The 17,457-nt window shown below is 40.1% G+C and overlaps 1 long non-coding RNA gene across 1 annotated transcript; it reads right to left on the bottom strand.

Annotated features, from left to right (window-relative positions):
• Positions 1-587: 587 nt before the first annotated feature.
• On the bottom strand, positions 588-5,272 carry LOC144584375 (uncharacterized). Its single transcript, XR_013538577.1, has 2 exons — positions 5,144-5,272; positions 588-789 (listed from the first exon to the last, which is right to left on the bottom strand). It is a non-coding gene; the product is annotated as an uncharacterized LOC144584375 (long non-coding RNA).
• Between the last annotated feature and the right edge of the window lie 12,185 nt (positions 5,273-17,457).

A 17,457-nucleotide genomic window follows, 5' to 3' on the forward strand; every position in this document is an offset into this window, starting at 1 on the left:
ATTGTCAAGGGGAACCTTTACCTTTAGCGGACTACCCTACTCCAAAACAAAGGAATAAACAATAATTCTGTGACACAATTTGTCCTTTGTTGTCAGACAGTTTTTTTCCCACATGGAGGGGATTCTACTTTGCTGCCTCATCGTAAGATCATGTAAGAATCTGTGAAGTGTTTGAGCTTGCCATAACAATGAATGCAGCCGAGAGCATTCTCGTGTCCTATGTGCCCTCACTTTGCGTCATACTTGTAGTGATCGAATTAAGATTTTTTTTCTAGGTGATATATTTAAGAGGTGGTTTTATGAGTAGTAGCAGCCCCTCATTGAGTTTCTATTCCTGAGCATGAATTCAAACCCAAGTCTTACTCCATCACTAGCCACCACACGATACGGTCTGAGGGAACTGCACTCGTTTGTTTCCATCTTCCTTTCTATGACACATCTCTTCATCCCTCTGCAGATTTCCTGATTGCCCACACTTTCTGACCTGAAACAACAACAACAACAACAACAACAACAACAACAAAACAACAACAACAACAACAACAACAACAACAACAACAACAACAACAACAACACATGAAAGCAGATGCCATACGACATATTCCTCTGATCTTTACTTCAAGTGTGGAAAACAGGGTGAAGGAGCTGCTGGCTACACAGAGATCATTGTAGAATGCTGGGAGCATTCCAGTTCTGCTTATGGAGTGCAGGAATCAGCTGACATGATGATGTTCTTGCCCAGGTGATGTTCAGATGTTTTCCTTGTCCTCGTGTTCTTTCACAGGTCTCCTTTTGTGTGCCCCAAAACAGAATGAGAGACATATACACATGACCCTCAGTTATCCTATAAGTAAGGACAACTATCCAGAATGTCACCATAAGAATTTCTCTGAAGTCCCCCTTGAAATTATTTTCAACTGGAATTATTTTTCTGTCAATGTGGTGAAAATGGTTGAAATTTTCGTAGGAGAACATTTTGGCCTAGCTCTAAGTGCCCTCTGGAATTTTGCTAGAGGAGTGAAGAAGCAAACGGATAGCGTCTACATATATGGGGCAGTAAATTCCTCTGAAGGATAGCTCAGATCTCTCTTCTTTAGCATCCATGCTGAGAAGCACAGTGGGGTTAAAAGTATTCATTTTTCATTTAAACCCATGCATGCAGCTTATTTCCCATATAGGTCTTAGATTGGCAATACATGACATTTTCATATCTGCTCACGTACAGAAAATCGGCATAAATTCCAGGATAATCAGACTGCTAAAGGTCATTCTCTTAAAATAGGTAGTTATCAACATTTTCAGAAAGCATTACTTCTAATCAATATTTGTCATGCTGTGAATACGTTTTGAGGAGTCCGGAACTATACTTGATTTGGATTTCTTTTTAAATATTTTTACAGCTTTCTTCCAGAAAGCTGCTCCTCATTTTTTAAAAAGCTATTCCAATTGATGTTCATAGGAATACACTTTGCATTTAAAATAATGCATCATCTTTCTTCAAACAGTGAGAAATTGGAAAAAAAAGAAATCTTTGCATTTACTGAATGCTTGGGTGAACTTTTGTGGGGATTTATAGATGACAAAGCACTAGACATAAATAAATGGAATATGCCCCATGGAGTTCAGTGAGTTTTACTTTTGAGTAGACCTAGATAGTATAGATTTGTCACTGGAGACCAAGACAATTCACACTATGGTTTTCTTGATTATAATGTATGGGTGGGAAAACTGGAGAATGGAGAATGTTGGATAATGTATGGATGGGAAAACTGGACAATGGAGAAAAGATTTATTTGAAATGTGGTGTTAAAGGAGAGCTTTACAGATATCAATGTACAGCACAAAGACAAATAAATAGGTTATAGATCAAAGAAAAGCTGAACTATCATTAACAGTTCAACAGTTTCCTTCACACAATGTAATTTCCTTAGATATATGTGCCTTAGCAATTAGACTTACCAATTAGTCCTGTGTTAACTGGTCAACAATCAGTTGCTAAGTGCAAGAGACATCTTTACTACTGGAGAAAGATCACCTTTGCAGAAATGTGTCTCATCTCATTTGACTTACATTTATTGCTTAAAGTGATTAATTATGAATAACTAGTAAGGGCTTGCAACAGATTTGGTTGGAATGGGGAACAATTAGGCTAATCCAGATTGGCTTGTATCAAATGTGAAGTGAATTGGACTAATGAAGTCAGAAGCTGACCTGCATTGGTTCAGATCACATCAGTCTGATTTGGCAATTTAGACCCATCACGGAAGTCAGATACTAAATGAAAACTTGTCAGCGTGTTTCCCAAAGGCTGCAAAACAGCACCATTTAAAGAAAATTCCAAGGAAGGAAGGGAAGGGAAGCTGCCCTTTGTTTTTTGAGAGCTTGCAAACTTGGATAAGAATCTCACCAGCTCTTCCCGTCACTTGAACAGCAGAATTGTTCAGTTCTCCTGCAATATTTAATTCTTCTGTTTTTCTTTGGCTGTTGATAGAGATCATCGGCTGCAACCTGGTAAAGCTGATTCTGATTCTTTCATCATGCGTGATGGTTTCTTGTAAATTGAAAATTTCCAGTCTCCTCTCTCCACAGATTCCCATGCTTCTTTGGGATCATAGGGAAGCTTTGAGGGACAGGGGGCAGGGGAACCTTTCACTTCCATTTTTTTCTACCACTGGGGTGATTTTACAACCAGCTGTGGTTTACAACAATCAACACCTGTGGCTCCTAGTGCCTTCTCTATTATGAAAGGGATCCCCAGGGAGCCTTTGGACAATGGGAGAGGGAATCAGAAATCTCTAAATTCAAAACAAACAAACAAACAACTGAAAACAAACAAGCAAACCCAAAAACATCCTGTGAAAGAGAATGTCACCAGTTTGAAGAGACCCTTGTCCAGCAGGCTGAGGCGAAGAGGCAGCCCCAAAAGCAGCAAAACCAGGAAGCTGGACAGGGGACAGATTGTATTTGTCTTCAGTGTGGAAGGGAAGGCCACTCTCAAATTGGCCTTTTCAGCCACACTAGATGCTGTTCCACGTCCTCCATACAGAGCACGCTACCATAGTCTCTCGAGACTGAAGGATGCCTACACACATGGCACTAGCAAAAATTGCCCAAATAAATTTCTGCAACCATGTGCACCTTTTGCACATATGTTTCTTAATAGACATATGTCTCAGTATATGCACTTTTTGCAAGATTGTTTTACACCATAAAACACATTTTGTGTGCCTTTTAAAATCTGTGAATTGGATGGCTGAAGCGCTGACTTCATGGTACAGTACATTTCAGTTTGTTGATCGGTTCACCGAAATAAAATTTGGTAAGCTCAAATAAAAACTTGAATGTTCTCCATTTCTTGCACAACCAAGTTCTGAAAGCCCTTGGGATATCTGAAGACAGCTATCATTACTCCTCTTAATCTGCTCTCCCTGAGGCTAAACAGATGCTCTTGAATCATATTCATAGCATATTTCCAGATTTGAACAGGGTGATTTCTGTCATCTTGTGAAGTCCTCTGTGTGCATTCTAATAAGACAAGCAGGCATTTATATATCAGTAGTTATACAGCAGTCCAGTTTGTTTAAGCACCATTTGTTGGTCTGTACATAATAGTCAATGTAAAGACAGCTCCTGACATTGAGTTCCTGCACTAAGACTGAACAACAACATCAGCAACTACAAGAAACAAACAATAACAACAAAAGAAAGAAATTATAATCACTTAATCATGAATCTGCTTGGTGTGAATTGTATAGTAATTAGGTTTATATCTCTTCAGCTTGTTTGTATAAAAGAGTTGGACAAGAATATAGGATGTGCACTGAACATCTTTTGCCCCCTTAAGCCATTTCCATTTGAGGTTGTTTGCATACAAAAAGCATTGCTGTCTTTTTCATAGCAATAATGAATGGCAGAGTGGCTGAAATCCTGCTTTGTAACTTCACATGCATAAAGGCTAGAGATGGGGATGACTCGCTATTTCGGCAAGTCGTCCTGCTTCATGAGTCATCAAAAGTTGACAACCCATGAAGCACGAAGTTGCCCCCATGAAGCGATGAATAACAAAGTTATTTGTTGATTTGTGGGGAGGGTATTTAAAAAAAACACCCCTGCCCCCCGGCTGCCACCAGGGGCAGGCTAAGGGAATCCAGGCTGCCCTTTGCAAAGATGGCAGCTGCAGTTTCCCTACCTTAAATGAAGCCACAGCTGCCATCTTTGCAAAGGGCAGCCAGTATCCCTTTTTATACGTTGTTGGTGCAGAGGCCAGATGGAGATCTCGGCAGCGGCAGTGATTATGGTAAGGGGGTGTCAGCAGGGGTGGGGGAGCTAAGGTAGGGAGAGGAAAGGGGTGGGGTAGGCTGGGGGGGTGGCTGCCTATCAGCCTGATGATTAAAAACAAATTACGAAGGACAAATAAAAACAGGAAAGTATTCATTGATCCATAATCGTTGGGACTTAAAATTTGACGAATACGAATCAACAAATATTTAACAAATCGGCTGTTTTCATCAAAAAAAAAACCTGATCCGTTTTTATATTTGTCCCCATCTCTAGTAAAGGCTGATGACATCATCATATGCAGGTGTTAATCTTTAATTTAAAGGTCATAAAAGCATTCCTAGGTCAAAAACTATCCAGAAGGAGCTGTGGAACATGAGGCGGGGAATAGGATACTTTAAAATTTAATGTATGTGATTGATGACATCTTCACCCTTCATACACAGAGAGTGACTCAACAGGATTTCTGTCATTAAAGAGTACCACAATACCGGCCTCTATAAATTATACCAGTCAAGGGAAAAGAAAGACCTCACAACATTAGAGACTCTGTGGTATGCCTTCTGTATGTATACCCTGTACACTGAAGGTCAAGAAAGTTAAGCCCTTAACACTCACATGGAGGACCTCTTCATGTTATAATCTAATATAAAGATAGTGACAGTGAGCAGTGACAATAGGAGAACCATATTTTTAAAGAACACGGTATCTATTAAAGATTTTTTAAATTTTTTAAAAAATATTATTGTTTTGTGTCATGTGTCATTATTAATAATTTTACAAAGGGAATGGGGGGAAAATGCTACTGGTCTTTGCTATTAATCAGTGGAACTCTTTACTGGTCTATAGACAAACTTTTACCGACCTTCCAAATTTGTTTGATGTTTTACTTGAGGAAGAAGCTCTAAATATATACCAGGGATGTAAATCCTTGCTGGTCTTGTTTCTGTGTACAACGATGAGCAAGACTATTTGTCTCATCCTACGAAGTATTTTGTGGAGCTGTCAACAAAAGGGAGAGAAAAACAACATGGTTTTGAGTTTCTGCAAATGAAGCAAAATTGATCAAATAACAGAAACGGTGCAGACTGTGCATAGGACTGGAGGCACAGGACTAAAATCCTTCTCACCTGGGACGTTGGGGAGGCTGTGATGGTCAATGTAATTCCTGGCTCCATGGCAAGGACCAGCTGAGGACCAGGTCTCCACCTGCAGCAGCATGCAGCACTGACATCAGCCATGCATATTGCCTTAATGAGAGTTGCCTGGCAACCTAGCAACAAATTGCAGGCATGGCAAGTGGAAGAGAGGGAGGTGGGGGGGTTAAAAAGCAGAGGGGAAAGTGTTTTGGAGGGGGAAGAAAAAACAGAGGTTCTGTATGGAAAGGGAAGAGGAACAAAGCAAAGCAAAGCAAAAACAAAGCGTGCTGCTTATATACCGCCCCATAGTGCTTCAAGCACTCTCTGGGTGGTTTACAAGTTAATTATGCAGGCTACACATTGTCCCCCCCCGCGAGCTGGGTACTCATTTTACCGACCTCAGAAGGATAGAAGGCTGATCTTTCAATTAGCCAGGATGGGTAAGGGTCAAGTGGAGTGGTAGTAGGATGGACAGATCCAAGCACCCTGTCCACATCCTCAGGTCTCAACAATTGAAACTCATCCATTAATACTTGACCTAAGCACAGTATACTGGACACATCCTCTGATTCTGCAGTAACTGTGGAGTCCAACCCACTGCGAATCTGAGCGATTTTTCTCTCAAAATGGATGGCAAACTCATCAAAGCGAGCTGATGAGCAGTCCGGGACCTTCACCGGATTTCCCGGTTGAAGAAGATCCTGGACCACCCAAAAGAGATCTGCTGGATGACATTCTGAGGAAGCGATACGGCTGGAAAAAAATTGCTGTTTCGTCAGCTGTATTGCCACGAAATAGGCCCGATAATGGGCTCTAAGTCGTGCTCGATCAGACTCCCAGCGGGATTTCCTCCACCTGCGCTCCAGCCATCTCCCCTCTCGCTTCATCGGCTGCAGTTCAGAAGTATACCAGGGAGCTGTCTAGGCTCTGCATGCAGGGAGAGGGCGCTTAGGCGCTATCGTGTCAACTGCCCGGGCCATCTCCCTATTCCATAGGGAGACCTGAGCTTTGACAGGAGCGCCGACCATATCAGAATGATGGAGTACATCTGTCTAATGCAGGTTTGGATGTCTTCCTGGAAGACATCAGGGAGGGGAGCTGCTTGCTGAGCTTGATAGGCTGAATGGCAGACAGGGGACTTAGCACAGTTAGTCCCCATGCGGTGTCGGGTAATGAGGATAAAACAGGTTTTTTTTGGTGAGTCCCATTGCAATCTCAAGTAAGGTATAGACAAGCTGACTTCCCAGTACAGTGGATTATGCGATTACAGTGCTTGGCGGGGGGAGAGATGCACTAGGGCCACAAATGGACCAACAGTCAACAAGCAGAAGCTGGCTTGAGGTCCAGTAGTGGTCCAGTTGGGGCCGGCCAGGTTCTCGCTGTCTTGATGACTGTGGAAACTCGGGGCCAGGGACTCGCCCAATTGTTGATTAAGGGGTCCTTTGAGACTTCTGTGCTTTACCTGTTTCCGCACTACGGCAGGAGCCCCCTTTGCCAAAGGATGGCAACATGGGTTATGTTTAATAAAGTGTGGCCCGTGTTTAATCCATAATTCTGGTCTTGTGTCTTTATTCTGGGGTAGGGAAGGCAAGGCATTAATGGCACAGACATCGCCTGATGCAAATTCGCTCACTTGTATTCCTGTTTGTTTACTCATTCCTGTTCTGTAGACCTAATCACACAAAGGTTGCTTACCCATTTCAGGCCTTCTGAATCCATCTGATTAAAGGAGACATGGTTGAGCTTAATTAATATGATAGTGGCCTACTGGTGGCTGAGCAGTTTGTTTGAGAATTCAATTTGAAGTTTATTTAGTGATAAAACAAAGCTTTGTACCATTTGCTGATTTGCTAACGATCACCTTGAAACTTGTGTAATGAAGAAAGAAGTCAACTGAATGTTAACCCTATTAGTGTTAATGGAAATAGCTTAAGTACAAAGTCATTTCCGGTAATTAAGCAATATTAGACTTGCAAAAAGCCATCACATCTGGAATTAAGGTAAAGACATGGATCTCAGTGTAGAATCTTCCTCCCTCCCTCCCTGGGTAAGCACTATTTACTTATCAGACCTCGTTGGTATTCCACAGTAGGCAGCCATTAATTAAGATTTCTCAGAAACTATGGCTATTCGTTATCACGCATAAATGGAATTGTCCAATATAATAAAGTGGTGCCTCGACAGACGATGATAATCTGTTCCACTGAAATAGCTGTTTAGCGAAATCATTGTCTAGCGAAAAGCATTTCCCCATTGGAATGCATTGAAACCTGTTTAATGCGTTCCAATGGGGAAGAATCATCGTTGTCTAGCAAAGATCGGCCATAGGAAAGCCGTTTTGCGAACCGCCAAACAGCTTAGGTCCCGAAAACACCCATTTTTCAAGCACGGAGGGAGCTGTCAAAATCGTTGTCTAGCGAATATTGGTTTGTGAAGCAGGGGCCAACATTGTCCAGTGAAAGGAAGTATATTTAGGTGGGAGCAGGTCTCACTGAATTCAGTGAGTGGACAAGTAGAGAATACCAGTTCTATAAGTAATGCAGATGTTCTGTCTGCAAACAAGCATTTGTATCCTTAAACTTCAGAGGGTTGCTTATTGCTCAGGTTTGCTTGATAGAGACCACAAAAGATTCATATGAAAAGAAAGGTATGGTTGCCTTCCAACTTCGGAATTGACAGATTAAGAATTAACAGACGGCTGTTAAAAGAAATCGGTGCTCTTCAAAATACATGGGACCTCTGTGATAAAAATGCCAATAGATTTATTGTTTGACCCAGGGGTCTCTTCTAATGTGTAGCAAAGGCTCCTAATCATTACTTGAGTCTCCTTGATACACCAATTACAGCCGTAACAGCTTTGCTTGATTCTGTGGCTCTGAACTTCAGCTCACTTGACCAACTGGGTCAGTGAAAATAAATGACTTTCTTTGAGTAAGTTTACCTTGGGTCCCTTAATGGTATCATTTCACAACCTTAGTCCAAGGACACAATTTTGTTGGCCAAGAGCACATTAAAGGATAAATATCACAAACTGTTTCCTTATAGATCTCCTCTGTTTTCTGTGATCTCCAGTAGCCTATGTTTCCCATAGAATTTATCTAAAGCTGACCCTTTCTCAAGGTTAAAACAAACTACTGCTGACTGCAGTGACTTTGCAAAAGATTAATAAAATAAATCTGTAGTAAAAAGAGTATATCCATGACAATGGCTGTGTTCCCCACATCCAGAGTTCTTGGAAATTTCCATAAAATCCATCCAGTGGAGGATTAAAACATCTCCCTCAATCTTATAAAGAAAGTGTCATTGATTTTGTCAAGCCATGGGTTACAGTGAACAAGCCGTAGAGTAATTCAGTTTTGGAAGCAAAACTGTTTGACTACATTCCCCCATGTTTTAAATGCTTTTTGTGCACTTTAATGATACTGGATTCTAGACCTGACCTGAAAAATCTGTATTTGATTCAGTTGGGGCATGGAGGGCGATGAAAGAAAGGGGATGTTCCCCTCCTCCCTTGCATGGAGAGGGGAATCAATGTCACAACAGTGTTAAAAATGTTCTACTAATAATACAAAATGTAGTGTTTTATTCAAACTCCAGACTTAAAAATAGAGAACTGTTTTGGGATTGGAATCCCTATGTTCCTCTATGGAGGAGGAGGCAGGACGGCAGATCAAACTTAAAAATTTATACTGCCTTGAAGTCTTGCAACAGAAAAAAAAAAATGCCCAAATTGGCTGTAATCCAGTTGCATTCACAGCTAGAGTAGGTACATTGATCATTAGAACCTATGGAGGACTTGACTTGTGAAATCACCACTGATTGAACAGGCCTATTCTAGTTGTGATTTACTACTGGACTTCAGCCATTGTGATATATTCTCGATTTACTCTATAATCATTATTTAACCAATAAAGTCATTCACAATTAGCTGTAATTAATGATGTGCCTTCGATGAAACCATCTTGTCTTTTACAAGCAGTACTGGATACAAAACACCCCAATCCTGCATCATGTGATACAGTATTTGATTTCACATGCGTTTTTATAGTTTCAGTTTGTATTATTTCTTCTCCCTTTGACATTTTGCACGTCACATGGAGACTATCCTCGGGGAAAATAAATCAGCTTTTCTCCTGGAGTGCAAACTTTCTACTAATAATAAAACATGTCGTGTTTGAATACAGGAGAGCTTACAGTTGTTATAGCAACTAGAATGTAAAAGGAAGCCTACAATTTAGATGGGGCAGCTGTTTGATTCCCCAACAAATCCTTCACCCCAGTTACCCAACCACCCCCACAATGATTTAAAACCACTCTTCCCAGATGCAAGTGGTAACTTCAAAACACAGAAAGTTCGCAATGCTTCTAGATGCCTCAATCAACGGAAGCCTCTTTTAATCACTCTGGGAAGACTAGCTGCTTATAAGACACAAGAGCCTTCTACTTATGTTTGATTTCTGTTAATATGCCAGATGGTGAAATGGTGGGTCCATCTTGGGTATAAGATTTATATCAATCAGATAAGCATCAAATTGCATACAAAGAGTCATGTGACAGCTAGGAAGCTGAAAGACTCTATAGCATGAGATTCAATAAGTAAACCATTTTCCTTGGATGTTATGTCATGCTGTAGATATTCCATCTTTGGACACATATAAGCATACAACTAATTCATGTGACTTTGGCTGTATTGTGCAACCTTTTAAGTACAGTGGTGCCTCGCATGACAGTTTTTTCACTAGACATTGACTTTTTGTGATCGCTATAGCGATTTGCAAAACAGTGATTCGTATGGGGGAATTTTACTGGACAATGTTTGGTCCCTGCTTTGCAAACTGATTTTTGCTAGACAATGATTTTGACAGCTCCCTCCACATTTGCAAAACAGCTGTTTTTGGGACCTAAGCTTTGTAAGACAGCTATTTAAACAGCTGATCGGTGGTTCGCAAAGCGGCTTTCCTATGGCCAGTCTTCGCTAGATGACGATTCTTCCCCATTGGAATGCATTAAATAGGTTTCAATGCATTCCAATAGGGAAATGCTTTTTGCTAGACAATGATTTCGCTAAACAGCTATTTCAGTGGAACAGATTATCATCGTCTAGAGAGGCACCACTGTATTTAATCCTGTGCAACTTGATCAAAATAACAGCATCCTGCATTCAATTTTTATGTGTAGTAGTGTGCAGATTTAAAAGAGCAGTACAACATATATATATTCATTCCTCCACTGTAAATTGTTGGATGTCCTCACAGGAGGAGATACACTGATCCCAGCTGCATCTTCACGCCAAAGTCCATTCCATCCACTTGACCCTGGAGCCTTGTCCAAACAAGCTCATGAGCTTTGCCCAGATGGTGACCATTTGCTTAGGTGTCATTCATCATGATAACCTGAAATCAGGGCATCCAGCCAGCTGGCAGAGGATCCCAGATTCTCAGTGAAGTTTCTATCTCCTTCGCTGCTTTGACAAAGAGAGGAATGATGGCCATAACCAGGCTAATGTCTGCATCATTTTACTGCTTAACCTGCTGTGGACAAGTTTGCTGCTATAATTTCCAGGTCTGTTTATGGACAGAATAATCTATGCATGTGTTAATGGGCCCTGTCAGGGAAAGGAAGAAGCACAGCACAAAAGTGTGCTCACTCTGAATTACTAACAGAAAACTCAATTTTATCCTGAAACAACAAGCTAGTTTAGAGCGGCTTGATACAGATTGATTTCTGTCATCAATAATGATACGCTTTAGTGCCAAGAACTATTACAGGATAAATACAATGTCTGCACTCAGAAGCAGTGGATTTCCCCAGCAATTCCACCCCGTTATTTCCCCATAGGGTTTCTTCTTCCCACATGCAGCAGGGCCCGCCTCATGCTTTCACTTAGAAATTTCTAAAATTAATTTGCAGAATGTCCATGTATACTTGAGGCAGCACTCCGGGAATATCAAGGGATGAAAAGTATTTGCTTCTTGTCACTGTTGATGAGAGTCATTACCACCTGTTGTAGGGGACCACAGCCATTGGAAGCCATTGAAATCCAGAAACATCAGCATAGCTTCAACAAAAATAGGAAAGTCTGAAACTGAACAAGGTCTGGCTTCCAGTGCTGAAAAAATACAACCTGCAGAAGGTCAACGAACTCTACCCAGCCACCAGGACCAGGGATCATTGCACAAAGGGACCAGCTAAAGACACCCATTAACCACAGTGACAGATAATCTCTCTCACGTATCACAAAAATACATCCACAAAAAAAAAAAAAACACTGATCACCTTATCTCCCACAGCTATAAATACTCAGCAGTCCAACAAACAGCAACAGAGCTTGGACAGAGTTCCTACTCCAGTCCTCTGAAGATGCCGGCCACAGAGAATGGTGAAACATCAGGAAGAACAACATTCAGAACACGGCCAAAGAACCCAAAAAACCCACAACAATCATCAGATCCCAGCTGTGAAAGCCTTCGAGAATACATCAAAGTGAAGATTGTCAAAGAAAAAGCCATAGTGCTCAGCTTATCTTTCACTAATCAACCTGAATGTTGTACTCCAGTATGCCAGGGAAGGCCTTGTCCCCTGCCCAACCAGCCATTTCCCCATTGGCTGACAAACAAGATGGCGGGCAGCCTTTTGCAGTCCAGGACTCTCCAAGCTGTAAACAGGGCCCCAAGGTAAGGGATCAAAACATGATCTTAGCATCACAAAGGCATATTACTGGCCAGCAAAAAGAATGAGGGGTTTAGATCGATGTTTGGAATGATCCACCTTCCCAGTTTGTTTTAAACTCTTCTAATGACTTAATGCCATAGTCCTTATCATAAAATAGTTAGAAGAATAGAAGACGTTTCCTGCTGCATTAAGGCAAAGTTTGAATGTGAATTCTTGCTTGTCTCATCCTCCATACAAGATTTTATTATATTCTCAAATCATTCCTCACATTTTTGAGGGGAGCTAATTTTTGCACAAAATAACTCATTATGTACAGCAATACAACAATAAAAAAGTATGCAATAAAGGAGCACAATCCAGGAAGACTCCTTTGTTTCATTGACATTTGTGAGTTTTGAGCCTTGGATGGCTTGTTCGGGTTCTTTTTTAGTAATCAGCAAGGCCTTTCCCAAACACCACCTGTGCTTATAGAAAAATTAACACACTTCTCAGTTGGAGTTAAAAAGAGGGGCCAAATTCCTCATTGAGATGTTTTGTTGCAATGAAAAAGCCCCAACCAAGAAAAATGGGAGAATTTGATGAACATTCTTTGCTTCCCTCTACTGAATCAACCTGGTTTCCCATCTATGCAGAACAGATGTCTCCAGAAAGCCTATTCTTTTTTAAATAGCACACTGATGGCTGTGATTCAAAAGTATAGTACTGCTGATGGTTCCGTATGTATTTAAATTATGTCAATTAAAAGACCAATCTAAAACAATCAAAAGCCTGGTTTAACGTAATATACCTATCATGGTTAATAGCTGTCAATGGGCTGGCACTACACAAATTTAGTAACCCCCCAATTAAATGCATCTAAGCCAATTACAGTACCCTGTGACAATGAATGTCTTGAATTACTTAAATGCAACATGAAGAAGTACTTTTCATTTGTTATCATTGTCACTGCCAAGCATTTGCTGTTTCATCCTGAAACTCACGGATGTTCCCACACAACAGAATCCAGATTATAAATCTGAACAGCACAAATACAATTCACTGTGCCTCCCACTGTGGAGTAAAACAAACCAGTTCTAGGGAGCTAAACCCTGGATTTAGCTTCTTTTCAGCATCATGACGAAAGTAACAAATGAAAATCTGCAAGATGTTTTTTAAACATGACAGGATCTCGCACAGCTTCTTCCCCAGTCCTGATGACATCACTGGCAGAAAAGTTCTTATCTAATAAAATCATAAAATAAATAAATAAAATAAAAATTATGTCAATCACTTCTTTGTGTCAACTTTAGATGCTGAAACGGACAGAGAAGGGAAGCAAAAATGCCATCTGTGGCTTTGCAATGAACAGCGTTATGCCTGATCTCAAGACCGAACAACAGAGTAGAAATTTTATCAATAAAGAACACTATCATAGCAAAAGTGATATTTGGACAACTTTCAGAACCTAGCATTGCAAAAGACAGTTTTGCTTTCTTTCATGTTCAAAATGTTAATTTGTCATCTTGTTATCCTGTATATGAAAAGCATGTGCATTTAGGTCAATTCTTGAAATATTTCATTGAATATGAAATATTTCAAGAATTAACCTTCTACTCTTGGTCACATTCAAACCCAGATGGTTAAGAATAATAGGATTAGAAAACTGAAGAACTGGAATGAATGTGAGAGTCATCTAACCCACACCTCAGTTGAGGCAGGAAATTCTAGACAGACCGTTGCTGAAATACAATCATTCAATCCAACAATTTCCCAAGCAGTCTGTTTCACTCTTGAACTGTTTAGCAAAAATCTCCCTTCTTGTACTTTAAATGCAATGGTTTGGAACTTGCTTCTTTTCCCACATAACAACTCTTTGCATATTTGAAGACAGTTGCCATATCCACTAGACATAGATCCCCTTACCCATGTAAAGGGTTTGGGAAACATTGCCACATAACTTGGTTTCCAGACACTCTACCATTTTGAATACCTAGAGAACCTATTGAAAAACAGCCATGACCATTGCTTTGTATTTGGGTAACCATATATTTTTAAAAGCTCTAGGATTTTCCATTGCTTGGTGTTTCTTTCTGAATGGTAATGAGCACAACAGGGGATCCTGTAGGCCATCTTGACTGCTGCCATGGGTGTCACCAACATTAAGGCTGGTCTTTACTATGTAAAGCTTGGCATCATTTTTTCTGCATGCAACAGAGACATAATGGTCTATTTCCAGTGCCCACACCAGCAGAGTGATTGTTCCAAAATTGTGGCAATGGCCCTGTAAAAATTGAATGGAAAATCCAATACGGATAAAGTCTGTTTTATGTTATCTGTGGAGGTGCCCAACATCCTGGAAAGAATTGCAGATTTCATCAGCTCAATTGTGAGAAAACAAAGCCTCGCTTTCACTTAAATGTTTTTGAGGGCTTTGGTCTTCTGCTTTCTTCCCTCCTGGATTTTGTATGTGTGGGGCACTTATTGAACCAGTTTGGTTATGTTTTATTCTCTTTATGCCAATAAAGATTTTTTTTGTCTGTCTGACTATTTTCTGGCATTCTGAACTGAAGATTTAGACAACAGTCCACATTCATAAACTGGAGGTTTTTCGAAAGATTTAATTCTTGTCAAAAATGAATTGAAAGTTATACAATCTCTAACTGAAAAATCAAACTTTTTTTGTGACAGAAGAAGTAGTTTTGTACTGCATTTCCAAAGAAGCTCAAGGTGGAGTATATGACCTCACATTCCCATTTTATTTTTGTCCAAACAACCTAGTGAGAAAGTGAGATCTTTTAAGCAGGAATTAAGCTCAAGTCCTTGGTGTCCCTTCTTTTAGTTATTCTACAGACTTAGGAACAGGAAACTTGTAACACTCCAGCTATTGTGGAACAGCAGTTCCCACCCCCTTGATTATTAGCTGTGCCTGCAAGGGTCCATGGGATGAGGAGTGTGGGAGCATTTAGTGGACCACAAGTTGCCTAGCCTTGCCCAAGTGAGTGTCAATCCCCCAGTGCTGTGTATATTTAATTTCAATATTGATACTACCATGATCATTACCACCATAACCACTTCAGATTTTCTGTAGTGTGCATGTGTTAACAGACAAATCCATGCAAGTACAGGTACACCATTAATTGTTGCCACTATGCCACATAACCATTGATGGGTTCTATGCTATTGCCAGCTTTTCGCATTTTGGAAACAGGAAGGAAAATTTAAAACAAAACAAAACTGATCCTTGCTTAATTCAATGCCCTTTTGATTTAATCCTTGTCTCCTGTGTTTTCTTTGCATACTGTCCTTCAAGGTATTATAGCTGAATGTGTATTTTGAGATTTAAGAGGATTTTTCCACCCAGAGATTTATAATCTTTTATAGGAACTAATTGAAGTATGGTAGAAGCTTTGTGTTTTTTTTTCCTTCTTCCCAGAGTTAATTAATTTTTTCAAGGCTTAATACAATGCATTTCCTATTGGTCATAGCCTTTAATTAACTGGTATGTTTGAGGTTTCAGTAATGATGGTGGGAAATTTTAGTTCTCCCTAATCACCGTTTAATCATTTCACAGTGTAATATGCACAGTGGCCACCGAACTTGACACAACATGGACATACATATATTTTGGAGAATTCTCATATATATGGCCTTCTTGTCCCTTAAGATCTTTGTATAGCAGTTAAATCACAGCACAAACATGTCTGTATTGTCCACCTTCCATGAAAAGTTCTTCACAGAACAGATCACAATAACGTTAATAAGTTTGAGTGACCAATTATTGATGGCTGAAATCTAGTAGTAAGTTGCATTTAGAAGAGACCCATTGAATCCATGGGGATGTGTTGATGTAAGTAATACCTATGTATTGAAGGGCCAATTATAGCTTCACCTTCCTACTGGATTTCAGCCAATGTCTTTCTTTTCAGAATGACATTGCTTGCTAGCTGAAATTCTTCCACTGCTGTAATGTTTTTTTTTCTCAGTACAGTATTGAAATTTTCCATTATCTCCAAATGTACTAGTGAAAAGGAATGAAAAACAATCAGGCATTTCATTTGTTAAAAACTTTAACATTCAGAAAACAATCAAGATGTATATTCTAGCAATTCATAGGTAATAAAAATCATGATTCGGTTGTTAAGAAGGATAGCAAGTATAAGCTTTGCACTCATTCCACAAGCTCCTTCCCTTCCCTCAAAAGGCAGAAAGTGGGAAGACATACATCGTCCTCTTACTTGGTCAGTGTTACTGACACCTAGGCAACAGACTTGTAGCATTAATTGTGAAGGGCATGCTTTTGATGTAGACAAATTCCAAATCGAAAATTGTACCAGATTGCTTGCTACCAACTTAGAAGAAGTGCAGACTGGATTTTATTTTTTGTTCCAAAGGACTTACACTCAGGTAAGTAGACAAAGGGCTGCATCTTAATCTGCTTTTCTTGGCAGTAGTAGGAACACACAGATATTTCATGAAACAAGGAATAAAATGAAGAAAAATTCATAGACAGCATTTCTGTCATACCAAGATGGTTTGTCCATTTCTTTCAATTATTTAAACCATAAATGTAATGTTGAAACAATAGCTCCCTCATTGCTTTTTGGAACATATTAGTGAAAATGCTGTCATAGTATTGGTGACAGCATTTCCTATGCTTCCAATCACATGATATCACACTCAAGGGATCCATAACAATTGCAAAGCAAGCATTGGAACTGCTACAATGTCAATGAAGTGTCTCTCACACTTCCATTGACATGATAAAGCCCCATAGGAGTCATTATGTCATCAGTGTGAGCGCCAGAGTGGTTAGATGTCAATGAGAGTGCTATGTTAATGTCACCATAGATCAGTCTTGCAAAACTCCACCAGCCTGATGAAACGAAAGGGATTCAATTCCCCAAACAGTGCTTTAGAACAAGGGAAAGTATTACAGAGCTAAATCCTGAAAGGGAAGCCTTTGAGATATTTTCTGCCCAGGGAAGCAATGAACCCTAATCATAGAGTCATGGAGTTGTGGAGCTGGAAGAGGGTCCCAAATTCCAAATCAGAACATCTGTATCTACGTCATCCCTGATAGCTGTACAACCAACTTTTATTTGCAATGCAGGAGACATGACCACCTGAAGTGGTCCGTTCCATTGTCAAATTCCCTTTTAGTGGCCAAGATTTTCTTGCTTAGTGTAATAAATAGGTAGGCCTGTTGAATTACTGGGGATTTAGTGAGTCAACTCCACATATCCAATCGATCCAAACAAGCCTATTCCAACTGTAATTTGCTGCGCCAAATTGTAGTTACAGCAGGCCCATTGGAATCAATGGAACTTCACAGAGAGGTTGACTCACCAAATTCCCACTGATTCAATAGACCTCCTTTAGTGTGATTTAC

Source organism: Pogona vitticeps, chromosome 10, assembly GCF_051106095.1.
Source record: "Pogona vitticeps strain Pit_001003342236 chromosome 10, PviZW2.1, whole genome shotgun sequence".
NCBI classification, from domain to species: domain Eukaryota; kingdom Metazoa; phylum Chordata; class Lepidosauria; order Squamata; family Agamidae; genus Pogona; species Pogona vitticeps.